The sequence below is a fragment of the Varroa jacobsoni genome, unplaced genomic scaffold, assembly GCF_002532875.2.
Source record: "Varroa jacobsoni isolate VJ856 unplaced genomic scaffold, vjacob_1.0 scaffold_824, whole genome shotgun sequence".
Classification (NCBI taxonomy): Eukaryota; Metazoa; Arthropoda; class Arachnida; order Mesostigmata; family Varroidae; genus Varroa; species Varroa jacobsoni.
In genome coordinates, this window is record NW_019213726.1 from 29,916 (window position 1) to 47,796 (window position 17,881).

The following is a 17,881-nucleotide window of genomic DNA, read 5'->3' on the forward strand; positions in this document are numbered from 1 at the left end:
TTAAACGACCTAATTACCACTTGACGTTCTGTCCAACGGCGGTTAATTTCTGAGTCAAAAAATAAAGTATAGCATTTTTTAAATTTTTTGAGCCTATTGAATGAATTTTCTAGCTTTTTAAATCCAAACCCGATCGAAAATCCTCAGATTTTTTCCTTAATGTTTTCTTCAGATTTCTCAAGAGCCGCATGGAAACTGGCAATAACGTAAACAGTCGATTTCCGGCAAATAAGGAAATTTCTAATCTTGGTAGAAGTTTCTTTCGCACGGAAAGACTGGACAATAATTTATCTTTTCTCAAACTGTTCTGTTCTAGAACAAAGTGGTTTTCGTCTAGTACCAAACAAGGTGGCTGAATTCATACCTCCTACGACAAAGAGCCCGCCAAAATTCTTCACGATTTGGATACATGGCTTAATACATATATATGGAAATCTGCACTTATCCCTGTTTGTTTCGTGTAATACCATCCGAATGCTAATATCTATAATGACTGGTCATTCTTCATTCTGTTAACACGAATATGTAAGTAGATCTATTAAACCCTGTTGATATTGTACTGAGATCTGTATGATTAGCAAGAAGCATTTAAAAACACCATTGTGAACTGGCTTTACAATCATTTTCAAATGTTTCTGCTGGTCTTCTACTTCTACAGTTCATTTAATATCTAATAAGTTTATTGAAAACAGTATCTAACAAGGAAAGTGTCTTTAAAAATGAGTATCGATTTGATATAAGGCATATGCGACCAATGAGTGTGTTTTCAATACCGAGCGGCACTTTACTGTTACACAAGTAGCACCAGAAGTAAGCTCAAAATATCAGCACAATATAAGCCAATGAAGTCCTACAAAGGAGTGCACAACCCAGTTAGGTTCAGCGGCCCCAATAGGAAGGCTTCTAGACTGGTATTATTTGAAAGATAAGAAGTTGAATTTTAAAACCCTCGTGCTTTGAACTGCCGCAGAAGTAACGTGGTTGCCAACTGCTCTTGCCGATAAAACTCGTTTTCTTGTGCGTGTTACCAAAAACGAAAAATTCTTCAAGGAAAAATGCTTTCGGTTAGTTAGGTGATCTAGAATGAGCTTGACAAATACAAACAAAGCTTGACAAATTAGTCGAATAAGCACGTATAGTGGTAGGCCTGCCGTTGTTGGCAATATGACTTCGTTACCTTCAGTTACGAATTGATGTCGAATTTCTGCACAAGCATTGACACTTTATAGGAAAAAACCCTACAAAAAAAAAGTCGTCTTCACAGCAATGAAATTCATGGCGCTATCTATTCATGTTTTACCTCATCTTGTAGAAAAATTATCGCTCCTAGGTAACCTGTTCTGCTTAACGACCCCCGGGGGGTGTATTATAGTTTTAACTCTAACAGACTGCTTGATACCCTTGTGCACGTTGTTCTTAATAATAGAATATAATACCGTACTATTTAGTCCTCATTTAAATTATTTTTTCTACTTTTTTATAACTACCACAATGACGCTAGCTTGTTATCAAGATTACTTTTTGTATTCAGACTGTGCTTGTACCCAGATTTATTTTCACTTCGCGTTTACGCGTTGTTGCTTTCTTCTGATTAGTCAACTGATTTTCTCTCTATTTACTTAACACTACAGTTTGTGTAACGTCTTCTTAATGCATCTTTTTGAAATGGTAAATTAATTGAAAATTTTTACCGAATTTTCCATTTATTGCTTTATAGCTTTTCTTCATCCATTTATTGTCTATTAGAGTCAGATCATATTTATTATTTGTATTTCTGCAAATTAAAGAGAAAATGAAGGGTGAATTGCAATGATAAAAATACTTTAATAAAATCATACTGCTACATATACATCTAGTGACTAAAGACTCTATTTTCTCCCATATAAAAAGTGTATTTTGGCCACTCAACTCACACAGTTACCATCAGTATTTATGCAACCATTTTCATATAAACACTCGAACTGTTTGAAAAATAAATGAACACAATTCATTCTTGTAGCTGGAATACTAGTATGGTTTTGTCATGACCGGATTTGTCTAACCATTTCCGTTAAAACGTATTATTATTACATTGACGCTATCTGTCTCTATAATCTCTAATGATTTAAAAGACTGCCCACTACGTGTATTGCATATTTATATATATGTACAGTACATGGCCAAAATCCCGATTCCCGATTAAGACTCTACCATCGATTAGTTGTACCCAATGATTGTCATTAAATAATTTTGCCGAAGTCCAAGCGTACTCTCGGTGTTGTGCTTTGGTGATATACGTGTTACAAATCACGCCTGCTTCCGATCTATTCAATCAGCTTACTTTTATGTCTCGTGAAAATCAAGCAAAATGCAGCAAGTGTCGTTTAATCCCATCTCTATTCAACTTTAACTTGATCGTTAGATTATCGCTATGGGTCAACGATATTCGTCTGCGGTCATTATCCTCCCTGAACACTTGAACGACTTGATTCAAAGCTGCCTTTTAGAGGGTCTTCGTGCAGACCCAGTCCCCAAACGCCCCTCTACAATTTAACATGAGAAAAGGAGCTCTAGACGAATAGCAATGTGCTACTTAAATTTGTTCGCTAAATCAGCTCATTAGTCGCAAAGGAAATCTTCGTATTATCTGAGTATGTACAAATTGACCCCTGGGGATCACTTCGGCAGATTGTTAAGGACGTTTAACCTGTCGCATATCTAAGCAAATAAAGCAAAAATGCAATGGAGTGTTTCCATTGAAAAGAGCTGGAAGATATTTCAAAGGAAACGGCGTTGCCTTCACGGCTATAGAAGAGCTCATCGAGTGGTCTGTTTGATTTGGATTGGGCGACTTCTTTAGAGGCCTTAATGAAATAGGGCCTCTTTCGAAAATTGGCGTTAAAATTAGAGAATGGAAGGGCACCTTAATGACATGCCAACAGGAAGGCGAGAACGGTTGCTACTGCTATTATAGTTTATCGCATACTATTTTTCAAGGTTCTAAATCACAGTTAATCTCTGTCTAAGACATAGAGAGAATAAGTACGAAACGTTCAAGTCGAAAAAACACTGCAAACCTATTTAAGTCAGCTTCGTTAAAATAACTATGCCTTTAAACGGAATAACGTACAACAATTTTCATGGATACCGCTCAGCTTAATTTGTTTGCACGTATTCAAAAGCGCATTTCCGAATGCAGATATGTTATAATTCCTATTCTTCTTGGTAGCGGTTAGATGAATTGTTGTCCAGATAGGGTCAGTGCCCAAGTTTAGATGTTCTAGCCCATTTGCATGCACGCAGAAGCTAAGTGCTCAGCAGCTAACGGTGAAAAATATATTTTATGATACTGCTAAGATCTCAAAGCCATCACGCCCCTCGCAGCCAATCTTTACTCGGAATATTTTACGACCACATGTATCTCCCCATTCGAACCTAATATCGAAGTAGAAGCCTTCTCCAGCTTCCCTACGATGGCAGACATCATTATCAGCAGTGGCCTTCTTCGTTATCGTATATTATCGAGACTTATCACAGGGCTTAACATATTGTCACATCTATACGATTTTCTATACGAGCTATTCGTCCGTTTACACTTCCGTCGTTCCTGCGAAGTTACCACGCACCTATTCTTTACCATTTGGATTCTATAATATTCGCGTGATCTGTTTTGGAAATGCACTTCCGAAGCCATCCAAGTTCAGTGTCACAAAATAATAGTTAGAAAGTTAACCGTGCACCCAAATGTGAATACTCGCGTTAATATTTACTATTGTTTAGCTCATATTAGATACTTTGAGTTGAGCGCCCTGAACCCTGTCTGACTTCGTGTACAATTGTTGGCCCTAGGCACACTCACACGCATCTCACATGTGCCTTAAATAGATACATTACCATTAAGTTGTTAAATTTTTTTTCTAAAAACATCGGTATGAAGTTTATCACCGCTGATATTCTGTACCTGTTTCTACTAAAGGAAGGGGCGGGTGTCCTAATCGACTGTCGACGCAGGGGATGGCGCGCTGTGCAAAAAAAAAAGAAAAATTATTTTTGCACTTTGTGGGATCGAGCGGTCTCTCATATTTTAACAGGACTACGCCACCCATTTCGCCATCGCTCAACTGCCACGAATAATAATAACAATGGTGGCATTGCATACGCTTGTTGTGCACGAATGATTTTAACAGAAGTGTTGGATTTTTTCTTGCTCGCACGCTGTTTCTGAATCTAACCTATATGTTCTCATAGCGTCCCAATGAAACACGTAGCAGTATAAACACGTACAAGTATAAATAAGGCAGCATCTACAGGTTCACAGGAAGCCCAAATTGTTCCACTTAGCGAAGAGGACATTTTGGGACAAAAATCTGCAGAAAACTCGTTGGTGTTCTCGTTTCGTAAGCAACGGCTCCTGCCCTATTATAGTATTTGTGCGCTCATTAAAAAGTGGAACCCATGGCTGGCATCCTCTGTACGAATGCTCAAGCCATATTCCCTTGGTCCTTACTAACCTTTTCTGAGCTTTTTATTTTAGGAGAGGAGTCAAAATGTCACGCTCCGCCCCGGGCGAAGTGATGTTGCTCCGATGAACGGCAAACACTGAGAGGCACACAGAGCCTTCGTAAACAAAGCTGGCTTTTGTGCACCGTGAGGTTGCAAGAACAGAAACGTACAAGCGTTGATCTTTAAAATAGGCATGACCTGATTCCTTCTGTTGGGAAATAAGAAGGCTGTGCGTGGAAATAGGTGCTCCATGCATTCTAGTAGTTTCTGTGGTTGAATAAAACAAAAAACACAAAATGATTACTATTATTGTTTATTAGCTGTTCTTAAGGGCCATAAAAATCCATAGAGTCTTGTAACTATCCATAAGAGTTTCGTATCGAGAATAGACTAACTGTTGCTAAAATGTTCTAGTTATCCACCGAGATGTACTACAGATTAAGAACATAAATAATAATCCACAAGAGATTCAATATTATAAAACTATGTAATATATCTAAATAAGTGTTGTATTTTATTCATGTTGGTTCTTTGCGCTGTATGCATTAACGATTAGCCTCTAGTATTAATTCCTCTAGTCGGCCGAGACAGAATATCTCAATGTGATTTCAACACTATCCGAAATCGAAAATTCGACCACCCCCATCGCCCTTCAGTTCTACCCTCAAAATTATTACGTCAAGCTCTAAATGCCTATTAGACGCACTCTCGTTCCGTATCGGCAAACTCCTAAACTTGAAAACCCAAAAATCAGGCGGAGCATCGAAAAGTCGACAACAATAAAATGATCCGGAGCGGAAACTCAGTCCCGACACGAGCAGCAGCTGAGGATGTTCTGAGCCTCCCCACTCACCCCGTGCCCCCGCTCACTTCATTTGACTGTATACCAACCAGTATCACCGTATCGACATTAGAGGTGGTTATTGGTTTGCCTAAAGAATCGTCGTGGGTCGCTATCAAAATGACAGATCACTATCCACAACAACAACTGAGACAAAGGTGGGGACGACGATAACAAGCGCACTATCTATTTGTACACTTCTGAAGCAATTGGATCAGTGTTGTATGTGTTAATATAGGCTCTGCACTCAGGAGGCGGTAACGAATCTTCCTCGGAACATCTGCTCGCCCGTCCATTCTCGCCGGTAAACGTCAAGTTCCTAGTGAGAACAGAGGCGTACGGACACGCAAAGAGACAGGAAGGGGCAGGCAGGCATATAGAAAGAATTAATTTCAAACCAGAATGTCATTTCTGGCATATGATTGGATACTAGCGTCGATCAGCGTTTGTTGCTGTCATATTTCGGTTCGTGTCTAGAGGCAAATGTGTATGTTTTTATGTGTGCCGATATGTTAGATAGGAGCAGAAAAATGTTACTGATGCACTTAGTATTTACTTTTTATAACGATGTTCTCTCGAGCAAATGGTGGTGTTTTATAGAAGGATAAGAATTTCGAATAAGCACAAATGTTCAGTAAGAACTTAACTATGTATATGCGTCGACATGGTGTAATGTTTTTTAAAATGAACATTTTACTCGCGCACTGGATTCTACTATAGGGAGTGCAATGTAAAGTTAAAATTAAATATAAGGACCGTATAGCGAAAAAGCGTATCCTGTTTTTATGCTTACGAAGAGAAAACTAAATCTTTTCAGTAAGACTTCATTGATTATGAGAAGCACACCGCAATAGTACTAGCTAACTACAATAGCACGTTAAGCATCGCATGGCAGAATTGAGCGCCTGGGGGAAGCCGACTTCTGGCAAGTGTTAACTATTTAGCATATGGTTGTACCATTAGGACGTGCCCTCCTTCGCTCGTTGTTACCCGCGATCCGTACCTATTTTTCTTGTACCGAACCGCGCATGACCGATCTATATACAATTGACGACCTGATGTACTGGCAAGTCTTCGAATATTTCTAACTCGTCGAAATTGTTATCTATTGCTTTTTGACAAATCACGCTCCGCCAATTTGCTCAGCTATGAAACAGACAGATCAACGAATTTTTAGCCGTCCTATTAGCATCAACCTTTCTTGGAGAACCACGCAAGGCTCATTCACAGAAAAAAGGTAACAGTGCAGGTATTGGACTTCGTATGTCAGCACTAACATTAGTAGTACTATTCATAGTGATACTGTGCAGACTAAACAATCAATTGATAACAGGATACATGTAGTATTTTGGTATTCCGACTGCATACGTTCGATAAGCCGACTTTTGGCTCGTACCAATATTTTAAACCTTCGGTAGAATTCATTAGCGGCCCAAATTTGAGTCAAAAAACCCGGTTAAACCTGCTAATGGAAGTGGCACTTTTTGAAGTGGTTCGTAGCAATGGTGCTCTGTTAAGTGGCCAGTGAAACATACAACTGAGTTGAATAGTCAGATCAACGAATTCGTAAATTACGACCGTACGGTAGCGGCTTTGGTGAAGGACGCGCGCTGGCTAGTCCCGCTTAGTAGTCTTGGTTCCAGTTGGGTGACTGTACCGGAAGGGGCGTCTCCCGCTTGCCTGATAATGATATCGACGCTAGCGATAAACAGAGAACGAGAAACAGCAAAGACTGTGACGATCGACTTCAGAAACGTCGCACATGGACATAGACTATTTCGGCTGGATCGGGTATCGACCGCTAAATTGTATTGACGAAAAAGCCTTCGCTTTTCGAAATTCAAGCCAATGTTAATTCTAACGATTGCTTGTTGTTATTGTCAACGAAACCACTTTACCCCGAAGTACTAAATCTACTGAAAAGTAGTATCTACATTTTCGAAGTCACTACAGATTTCTGCCAGGAAATTTAGACCACCCATAATCAATCACCTGTTGGTGTTGTTCTCGTAGGATTATCAAACTTACGTTTAAAGAGATCAGCATCGACGAGGGCGTATAACGACTTACAGCGGGAAGCATAAAGCTCAAGCTGAATTTTTAGTACTCATAATGGCAAAACGATCCTTCCTACAGGATCGAACTATAATATATAGTGCAACTGGGCATATCACTCTTCAAGAGGTGTGGTGACTTACGAAAAAACGTTTTTGTTTTTCTACGAGGTACCCACAATATGAGTCGTCCGTTTTTATACCACAAACCATGTCGCCATTTTCGGACAATGCGGCTGAATACAGTCTGGCGTGATCCCATAACGAAAACATCGAAGTCTCGGGGGCACCAGAGGTACTATGAAAGCGTTTTTACATATTTAACATCTGAAGCCGCCTCCGTGTACCCTATCAATGGCATGACCACGGCTCACAAGCGTTAGTCGTACGCATTGCGAAGAACTTTATGTTAAGTCGTCAGCAGGCATGGCAGAAGTAGATCGTTTGTATTACGCTCGGAACCGAGAGACCTTGAAGAAAATAGTTTCAGCTTCTCTTTAGAAAATGGTAGATATCCTTCTAGTGGTCGCACCGATTCAACATGAACTCTCAGCAAAAAAAAAGTCCATAAAAATGGCCTACGTAAAATATCGAAATATCGAAAATGATTCCAATACAATTTCGGCATCATCTAGAGGAATGGAGTGATTGGCAGTGACTTCAGTTGCCAGTGTTAAAACGTGATATAGGCTTCCTTAAATTTCCGAAAGCTCCAATGATTTTCACCCAAAATCAGCTGGGGATTGTTTTCTGGACTGTCTGAATCGGAAATTTTTTTCTATTTGCAATGGCTGCTTTCTTTTTTGTTAACTCCCGTACCAAGGCAGAACTCTTTCCGCGACTTCGGGGATTAGTAAGCAAGCAGTTGAAGAACTTTTACGCCCAGGAGTCTGTAGTTTCTCAAAACGTACATTTCCCCTTAAAAAGTGCTCTATGTTTGAAACACTGTCGTAAAAGCTAAAACATTTTAAGATAAACTAAAGGATGTCACGTAAAAGCTAGTGTAACACCGTCTGCAATATAGTGAGCGTGAACCCGGAATAATCAGGTAAATGTTCATCGAGCACTTTTACATAAATAAGTATTCATTGCGACACGAATTGTATGCTCTCTAGGTGCCCCCACTGAAATACTATACAGTGCGTTTACCAAAAACATACAATGTATTTCAGTGATGGCCGTGTAGCCTCAAAATAAAGTCAGTAGACCAAGCGAGAAACTGCATAGTTATTTTTTTACTTTGCTGCAATTTTTTTTATGCGAAAGCTGTTATCATTCCCTTTGTTGAGCCCCGATAGGTCGACAAACCCCTTTGCAAATGCCCCAAAAAAAGTAACCCACCCTTATAGCAAATACTTGAACGAAAGTTTACCGTTTCGGATTCACGTACATTTTAATAATTAAATAAACACCTCTCCGAGCAAGGACAGACAAGTCTGATATTGCGATGGACTTCTATTGTCATGACGGTCATGCTATCGTTTTTTTAGCATAGTAGTAGTAAAACATCGTCTGACTTAGCGTAGCCATTCAAAAGCCAGTGCCTTGAACGCTAGTTCTCACGAGGATGTAAAAAGAAACTCGCCGAAGAAACGGGGCGCTGGATCTTTATCGCCTCGTCTTCGCAGTTCCCTTTATCTGTAGCGTAATTTTAACCCTTAAATCCGATCGCTCTCGGAGGCGGTCCATCGTTCCCACTAAACCCCCATAAAACCATTACATACCTAATCCAAGAAGCTAGGAGAAGCGGGATAGGATTCTCCTAAATATCTACACCCGACAAATACATCTGTAGCTAAAGGACTAGCTGACTGCTTCTACTCTAGATCCGTACTATTGTCCTTAGAGGCTCTTTGCCGTAGTTGTTAGCCCGTTTCTTGCTTTGTGGATGCATCGAGTAGCGTTTTCTTTATGGACGCACGGATCAACACCGTTGATGCTGAGTTATGTATATTTGTTTTTGAAAGACGTTTTGCGCTCAGGACCAAAGATGCCGACCATAGTCGCTGGTGACAGTGAAATTAACTTTTAGATAAGATAACGATGCACCATTAATGTGGACTCTCTCCCTATAGCGTTTAGGTAGAATCGCACACGAAGTAAAGTTGATATTACTATCCATGTATTGGAAAGAAGTCTGTGTTACGTAAGAATGTCTTAGTACATACAGCTATAGGTGACTCTCTGAATATGTTATTCAAAATGGGTTCCTGAAGAGTATGTATATAGACCGTTTTTTTACTCTTATAAATATGTCAGACGTACATTGCGAAACTAACCATAGAGGCAGCAGAATATGTCGTAGATTATTTTGAAGAAGATCGCCGATGCATCATGTTAGCTAGCGTTACGGCACAAGTTTATCGAAACGGAAACTGGTCAGGAAAGCTTTGCGCTACAATCATCAACCCCTACTTACTACCTTTTGGTAACAATCATACTAGAAAACGCTAAATCTGTAGCTGTATATGGTAGAATGTGAGTAATCAGATCAATGACAAAAGCCAACTCTTCCATTGTAATGTCCTATAATCAGTTGGGCTTTGTCTTGACGTGGGATGGTGGCTCTGGCTGTGGAGTATCTGGTTTTCGTAATGGCTGCTGTCATTTGAATAAGCTTCCACCCAAAGTCAGTGATTTTTACCTATCAGCAAACGTTACGATGCTTAGAGTGACGTTAATTAACGATAAACCTGGCGAGTTGTTCGTGTCAATATGTTATTGCAACGGCAGGAGTGCTCTGCCTGCTCTAGCAATCTCGGGCTTAGCTTGAGAGCGGTAAATTCTCCTACGCCATAATCATCCTATATTTAATCATAATCTCTCAATTAAAACGAAATTTAAATTTTATAAAAAAAAAAAAATGATAAATTTAAAAGAGGTGATTAAATACATTCGCACAATAACAATCTGTATAACTTTTCACGTCGGCTATTCGTACATAATTTTCACATTGTTCCCAATACACATAGAACGGATTAATGTACGTAATTGTATGTACTTCACTCGGTCGAGCCTGCCTTTGTTTGCTTGTCAACTTATAGTCAGATTAAATCTAGTCAAGTCATGTCAAATGTAAAGATACAGTAGCGTAATATTTAAAAAATATTAGGTTTATCACACAAATCGGTATATTATAGCTAAACAGGCGTCGGATGTATTTCTTCCGTATTCATGTAGTATCTAATCAAGGGCTCGAAAGTCCTGAGAATTCAACGGAGATCCCTGATCTATGCCGATACTGTTTTCCCTTAGAGTGCATAGCGCTTTTGTATGACCCTGAGAGGAGTGGCGGCTGTTTAGAACAAAACTGAAGAGAACGTACCCCAGTCACAGCAATCTCATGCCAGCAGCAATTTCATAGCCTCGACTTTTCTAACCAGCAATGTAGGCGAACACCGCAGTGCGACACAAGTGAAGCAATCAGCTTTATGATGTGGCCTATCCACTCACGTAGATTCTTGTGGGAAGAAACAAGCCGAATATTTAGAAAGGTCCAAGTCTTCTCTCTCTTCGTAGGATTGCGAATTACCGCATCTTCTTCATCCTCCTCATACGAAACTCATTATGGGGGTTTTGCACTCTCTCTCTCTCTCTCTCTCTCTTCCGCGACGAAGGGATGTGTTCTTCCCTTTGCTATCTATTTGAATAACAACAACAACCGCAACTGTTGTTGACTCGTTCCCTTAATACACATCATGCACACAAATACCTAATACAAGCAACACCAACACTCCCATCCCGTTGGCCTAGAGTTAACAACTGTGCACTTTTGCAGCGGGCATACCACATACTTTTCATGCGTGTGCTGGTACACGATCTATTCTAGTCAAAATAGAAGGAAGGCCAAATCATCTAGAAAAGATGCTTAGCTCATCGACGATTCCGCTTAGCGCGGCTCTTGCGTACATTTTGATTTACCCATAGTAATGGCAAGAGGGGGAGGTCAGCGGGGTGCTGTTTTCAGCTGCCCCGCAATGTCAGAGAAAAACCTAACGAGAGAAAAGCAGAGAGAGAATGAGAAGGCAAGAAAACGAGATCTCAGAGGAGTCACTACAGGCAATCTGCTAGATTCGGGCGCGCCCATATGTGCGCACACATGCAGATAGGACGGTAGTGGAATATAAATGCGTGGGATGCAACAGTGGTAGCGGTTATGTTTGCAAGAAGGGGCGGAGGAGAGAGGAAGAAAGAAACGGCGGTAAACCCTACAGAGATGCCAGCGCAGGAGAAGCACGTGAGAAAATGTTAAATAGTTCGGGGCGACAGGAAGGGGCTTGAATATTAGTGGTAGAGTGACACTAGGCAGATAGATGGGGCGGGGGGTCAAGTATGAAAGGCGCGATACAAACAATGTAGAGGAAAAAAGATCAGGAGGACATATAGAATGATTACAAAGTGTGGCCTACACTTCAGGCAACAGCATAGCTTAGATTCCAAGCTAGTATCATCGTATACTGGAAGTGTTTAATCGCGAGAGCATCAGTTATAGTGGGGTATCGGTAGAGGGGAAGTGACGGGAGGCGATACGGCAAACGGAGACTAAAATAGTCTTTAATGGGATTGTGATAAACTGAAGTTACAATGGACATTTTTCCTTTATATGCGAATAAGTTATCTATCGAAATCTATCGAATAAGTTAGCTAATAGAGCCGAAATATCGATATTTGATTGGCTTATCGTGTTTCTTGTAAGTTGACAACGTTTGGAGATAATACAATTCTAGAAAACAGGCAACTGCAACGACATGAAAATAGAAAATCGGTTAGAAAAGAAGATAAATTCAAATAGAAACGTAACGATTGGAGGAAAAATGTACTTTGATAAAGAAAAAAAATTATTTCGTAATCGCAACGAGCACAAAGTCGGCGCGACGAGAAGAAACACTGTCTCATGCTATTTGACCATATGATATAAGCATGACATGAAGGATAGCGTCGCATTTTCTTTTTAACAGGCCTAAACTTGCATTTTGGTTAGTACAAACAAAAGTATACCGTAATCAATTAGAGTTTACTAAGTGTGCAATAGATAGAAGACTGCGATATGATGAAAGTGATGCCCGTTTGTTCAGACAACACGAAAATATCTTTCCAAAGAGCAATTCCTAATGCTTTTATGTTCTTTAGCATTAACCACTAACTACTCCTTGGATTCCCCCTCACCGCTTTCAGGCGCGGCGACGACCGCGGGTCGAACTAAACTCCCAGGCTCAGTTAGATATGATATCTCCGAATTCGTCACTGAAGAGGCTAATCATCTATCGAGCGAATGTGTCTTTGCATCTTCTTCTGAGCTTTTCTGGGTTTCGTTTTCGCCCCCTGATGCCCGCTGTCTTGCCAATAGGGACTTGATTCCCATATAAGCATCAACAGCCAGCAAACGCCCAGTCATATGAACAGTGCTCAACGGGGTTTTCCCTTGGGACTCCACCCACACGCTTCGAAGTTCCCACCCACGGGAAGGCATGTTGTGTCCGAGATAGACAGGAGATAAGACGATCCTAATCATCGACAAGATTGAGAGAAAACGAAACATTAGCCACTACGAAACTGAACAGATTCACACTATTTTATACATATTGGTAAGCACCGTGTTGACTCAAGGGGCCGAATTAGAAAATTCAAAAATCATACACACGTGGTCCCTCAGATATGTGTCTATGATCGATATTTTTTTAACTCATTTATAGATTAAGTCCCTAACTCAGATCACCGCACGAGTTGGTATTCTTGGGATTGTTTTGGCCAAACCGAAATGTTATACAGGATGGACGACGAGAGTGAAACATAATGTTTGCTGTACGTAAATTTATCTGGGTAAGTACGTCTCGGGAAAACGTAGTTCTTACCGCTGCTTCCTATTGCTGCTTCTTAATGCCACTATGTATCATAGGAGAAGAGATCGCTTTAAAATAATACTTAGATAAAACACGAGCTGAATGCGTACAAAGTCTCAATAAACACGCACAGTCACACAATGGTAGCATCATCTTCACGGTTGCCATACTTTCAGGTTGGTTTGGAATGGCGATTACAAATGCATCTTAAATGAGTCATCTCTTCTTTCTAAGTTTGTTTTAATAGGAGACTTCTTGAAGATTTCGCAGCGAACTCCTGAAGATGTTGAGATAAGGCTGATGCAGCGTTCCCGCTGGGCCATCAAACAGCTTTGCGCTCTTCAAGACATGATCCAGATCTCGGGCCTTCCGTTGTAAGGTAACCCAATCAGGGCACTTTGCCTCTTTCTCCCCTCAAGGCTCGCTTATCTGCTAATATACCTGATTTCCTTCTGGTACCGGTGCTGTTTCCGCTGTCCCTATCTTTGCTTTGTAGACTACTTTCGTGTGCTATTTCGCTGCTAGCGATGACCTCGCTGATCAGGCGATCTCTTAGGTCGAGGAAAGCGGCCATTTGTTGGCGTGTGAGAACAGCATTCGATCTAGATGGAAGGGTAAAACCAACGACTCTCCACGCAAGCGTAAATTGAATAAATAAATAGAGCCGTGCTCTTCTCAGCAAAGCAAGTTTCAGTAGAAACTATGATTAATTTTCGTCCATGAGCTTTGGTAAAAGCGCTAGTCACACTAAGTTCTATATGTACAAGTGAGTTCTTGTTGATAGCAAGTTTAATACTCGACAGGGCTGTACTTGCTACTTGATTTGGATGGTTCGCTGCTAGTTCTGGTATTATAGCTTCCCATACTACGTACGGGATAGAATATTAAAGTTACCTAAGTGCTATCCAGGAACTGTGATTCTAGTTAACACATGTACAATACAAACACTTCAGGATAGATCTCAAAAAAAAAAAAAAAGAACCAAACATTTGTTATTTTAAACGAGACTAGAGTCATTTGAAAAGTTACATCATCATCACCACGTATTTAAACTATCGGGTTTATCTAAACCTGGATTCGTAGTTACCTAAGTTACCAAATGTCTATAAATTTATTAAGCAAACACGTTTGAGAGAACGCTAGGTCAAAGTGAATTATTACCAGTGACTATAGTAGAATAATTACGATGTACATAGCTTTTCCGTGTTGAAACATGTTGTATAAATGTCAACACGTTTGCTTTACGTACACTGAACTGTCTAGGAACCTTATTTTCTGAGTTTGTTACACAAATACTAAAATTGCGAGAACATTGATATTCCAGTTCTAGACATACTGTGCTGAGATTCAGCAAAGAAAAGATTAGAATATTCAGGCTGCTGTTGCTACAAGGCTTTTGTTGTTATCTCTGACCCAAGTCTCATTTTATTCCCGTTGGGCACATCTCATACCTTCATAGGTATGCGAGCTAACTAGGTTCGAGTATATATAGTTCTCAGTAAAATGTATGGATCTAAGATCGTACCGAAACGAAATACTGCCGAGTAATTAATTAGCCGTATTATGCCCAACATGGGCAATCAAACATTTGAAAGAAAGTGCTACAAACACTAGGTATAGCTTCTCCAGACCAGCTGGCAAAAAAATACAAACGAACCCGTATCGTACCTAATGTACTTCGAAAGCGATCATACTATGGTTAGACCAGCCTGAGACTAATTGCTTTTTTGTTAATTACCCAGCCAAGGCTTTGCCTATCCGTTAACGTCCATTAAGCATTGCTTTGGATAGATGGTCAACAGGACTGAGCGAAGTGTGTTTGGCAAATAACCTACAAGTTGCAGGCAAACACGAACGCAGAAAGATATCGTTGTTAAGACCTTGCCTATCTGCTGTAGCCCCGTTCACCGACTACCTACTATATAGTAAGGACTCGTCCGGTTTTATCTGTACGAAATTATGTAAAACTTTATTATTTACATGTATATTACAATTGCTGTATATAAAGTACTCCTTTTTGATAACATATATATATATATATATATGTGCAGCGTGTTAAATTCATACAATCCAAATAAAATGTGCCATTTTTGCTGTTTATTCACCGAAAATGAAAGACTGGGTATGGAGAAATAAATACAAATAGATCTATAAATACTAAAATGGAAATCTCGCATCTACGATTAGCCTTATAGATAGATTTTCATTTTTGAAATAGATGCGACAATCACGAACACAATACCCCCGATGACAAAAAGAAACTAAAGCTTTTGTAAATGTGTGGCACCTGATTCGTCTGCCATGCCAGAACGTCTCGTTAAACGTCCTATATATACTCTAATTATAGTCGCCCAGAATAATTCAACCTCAAAAATCAGCTTGTAAACACAAGAAGCAACTCGTATAAATCTTTCGCATTTCGCAATGTATTTCGAACTAAGGCTCATACGTTAAGGTAGTGCTTTGTAATGGGACGGCCTTACGCCCTTACGGCCTTTCAGTTTACCGCTAGTAGTAAGTGCAGTGTAGGAGAGGGTGAATCGAATGAATTACTGCGACTGGCCCTCCTCTATCGCAGATGACACAAAAAAAAGTTGAAACGTAAAATCAGCTACACATTTGACACAAAGTTCACAACAGAAATGCACACAACGCCAGAAATGCTGTCAGAAAGGCACAGAACAAATGCTTCCATTGCGATCGATGACTAGCAAAATGGTCCTGTTAAAGGACAAACCAGTTTAAATCGTGTACTCCATGTCCAGTAGCTATCGCCTTGCGTTTTCGAGGAACTTCAGATGTGAACCATTCAAGTAGCACACACTGAGCGGTTGATCACCCTAATTGATATACGAATATACCTTGTTACAATGTACATGTTTACACATCCTGTGTACATGACGTAACTGTTTCTCGCCAGCCTATCACCAGCACATTTCCCATACGTCCCAAAGTTGAGATAACAAGCCTGAAACCGTCAAAGTTGCCCTTGCAATCTCTCTCCAGAGGACGCTGTGAGAGTACACATACGTCGCGGATTGAACTATGATATGATTGTGAGAAGTTTGCGAAGTCTTAAGGTTCCGATGGGTCAGGCTTTTACGAGAAACAGAGAAAGAGTCTGCCACAGCACGAAGCTGTCTTCCAATCGCGTGTAATGCCTCCCGTTGTCGAATCAGTCGCTCATGTGCTAGATCGCTTGATGGGACAACGTCTGGGAGAAGTGATGACATCTTATGCGTATCTGGAACGTGTATAAGACCATACTTAATCACTGTGTGCCTTAATTCAATTAATATTACTCCCTATATTCGATATCTAAGGCTCGCTTGGCACATACATCAGTGTTCACATTAGAGAACAATAGCATAAAGTCCAAGGACTATAGGAATGCTCAAACGATACGTAAAAATCATAAGCTAGTACAGGCATAAACAAACTGTATAAATAGGAAAAAAACTGTCTCATCTGTAACTCATAGGCAGATAGCCAATGCATGACGGCACTCGAACCAACCTTGAATATAAGAGATCGACCCTTAGGCCAGATGCTAAGAAATATTGTACTTTGATACAAACAAAAATTTTACTCGCTAGTCAGGCAAATCAAAAACACTGATGATACGGGAGCTTTGAAACACTGATAAAGCATCATTACTTAAAGAACAATTAAAAATCGCCTCACAAAACATTTTTTAAGCTTAAGTAAAAAAATAACTACTCGAACAAAATTACTTCCTTAGTGTATCATCTATGATGAAAAATCTGGTTCTTGTTAGGCGAAACTTCCAAAGTTTCTTCGAAACTTCGAAAGTTCTACGTCACAAATGTACAAAATATCGTGGCAGGGAAGAGAATTCATAACCTGCCGTAGTATGTCGAAGTGATAAAAACAAAACAACAAGAGATTGATGAGCCATCTAAGTGACACTTATCTAAAAATTTAACTTAGAGAAAAAAAACTTACGTTCTTCAGCCAAGTCCATTCTGACCTCCAGACATGCAACAATTGTTCGAGGAGGCCCAGTTGCAGCCCTTTCGGCTATTGTTGAACGACTCCTCAGTAGAATCCTGGTGTCCTCTATGCACAGCACTGCTTTACCATCGCACCTATCGTTAGTATCCATGTGCTGATGAGAAGGGTACACCCCGTGTTTCTACTGGACCATGCCAACAACTATCTCCTGAAGAGTAACTTCAACATTTTATCGTCGGGTGGGGTGGTCGTGAGAGAGGGCAACGATCAACCTGAGAGAGGGCTGTAGGAGGAGCTGTTGAGCTGGAAATCTCAACTTGGTTCGAGGTTAGGTTTGAGGGTATCCAAATGGGGATCTCAAAAGGCCGGAACGGAAATGCCTTCACGACCATATTATTGATGCGATGCGATTTTTAAACATTGTACGACTATCTGGGGTGTGTGTGTGTGTGTGGGGCTAGGTGTCGGAGATGTCACCACTGGATGAGGAGTTTTCATTGCCATTATCATGGTGGTTCTTATTACTTTGTTACTCTGACCGTCGCCATTGAGCAGTAACCTCAGCGTAAATTTCTTAAGTTATTATAATAGCATGCATTCACATAATGTTTAAATTAACAATGACTAATTAAACCGTCATTAATTTTAAATGTAATAATAATAATATGAGGATATTAATAAAGATCATC

At 40.1% G+C, this 17,881-nt stretch overlaps 1 long non-coding RNA gene across 1 annotated transcript; it reads right to left on the minus strand.

Moving 5' to 3' along the window:
• Positions 1-15,158: 15,158 nt before the first annotated feature.
• LOC111264160 (uncharacterized) lies at positions 15,159-17,537 on the minus strand. Its single transcript, XR_002682704.2, has 2 exons — positions 17,184-17,537; positions 15,159-16,461 (listed from the first exon to the last, which is right to left on the minus strand). It is a non-coding gene; the product is annotated as an uncharacterized LOC111264160 (long non-coding RNA).
• Between the last annotated feature and the right edge of the window lie 344 nt (positions 17,538-17,881).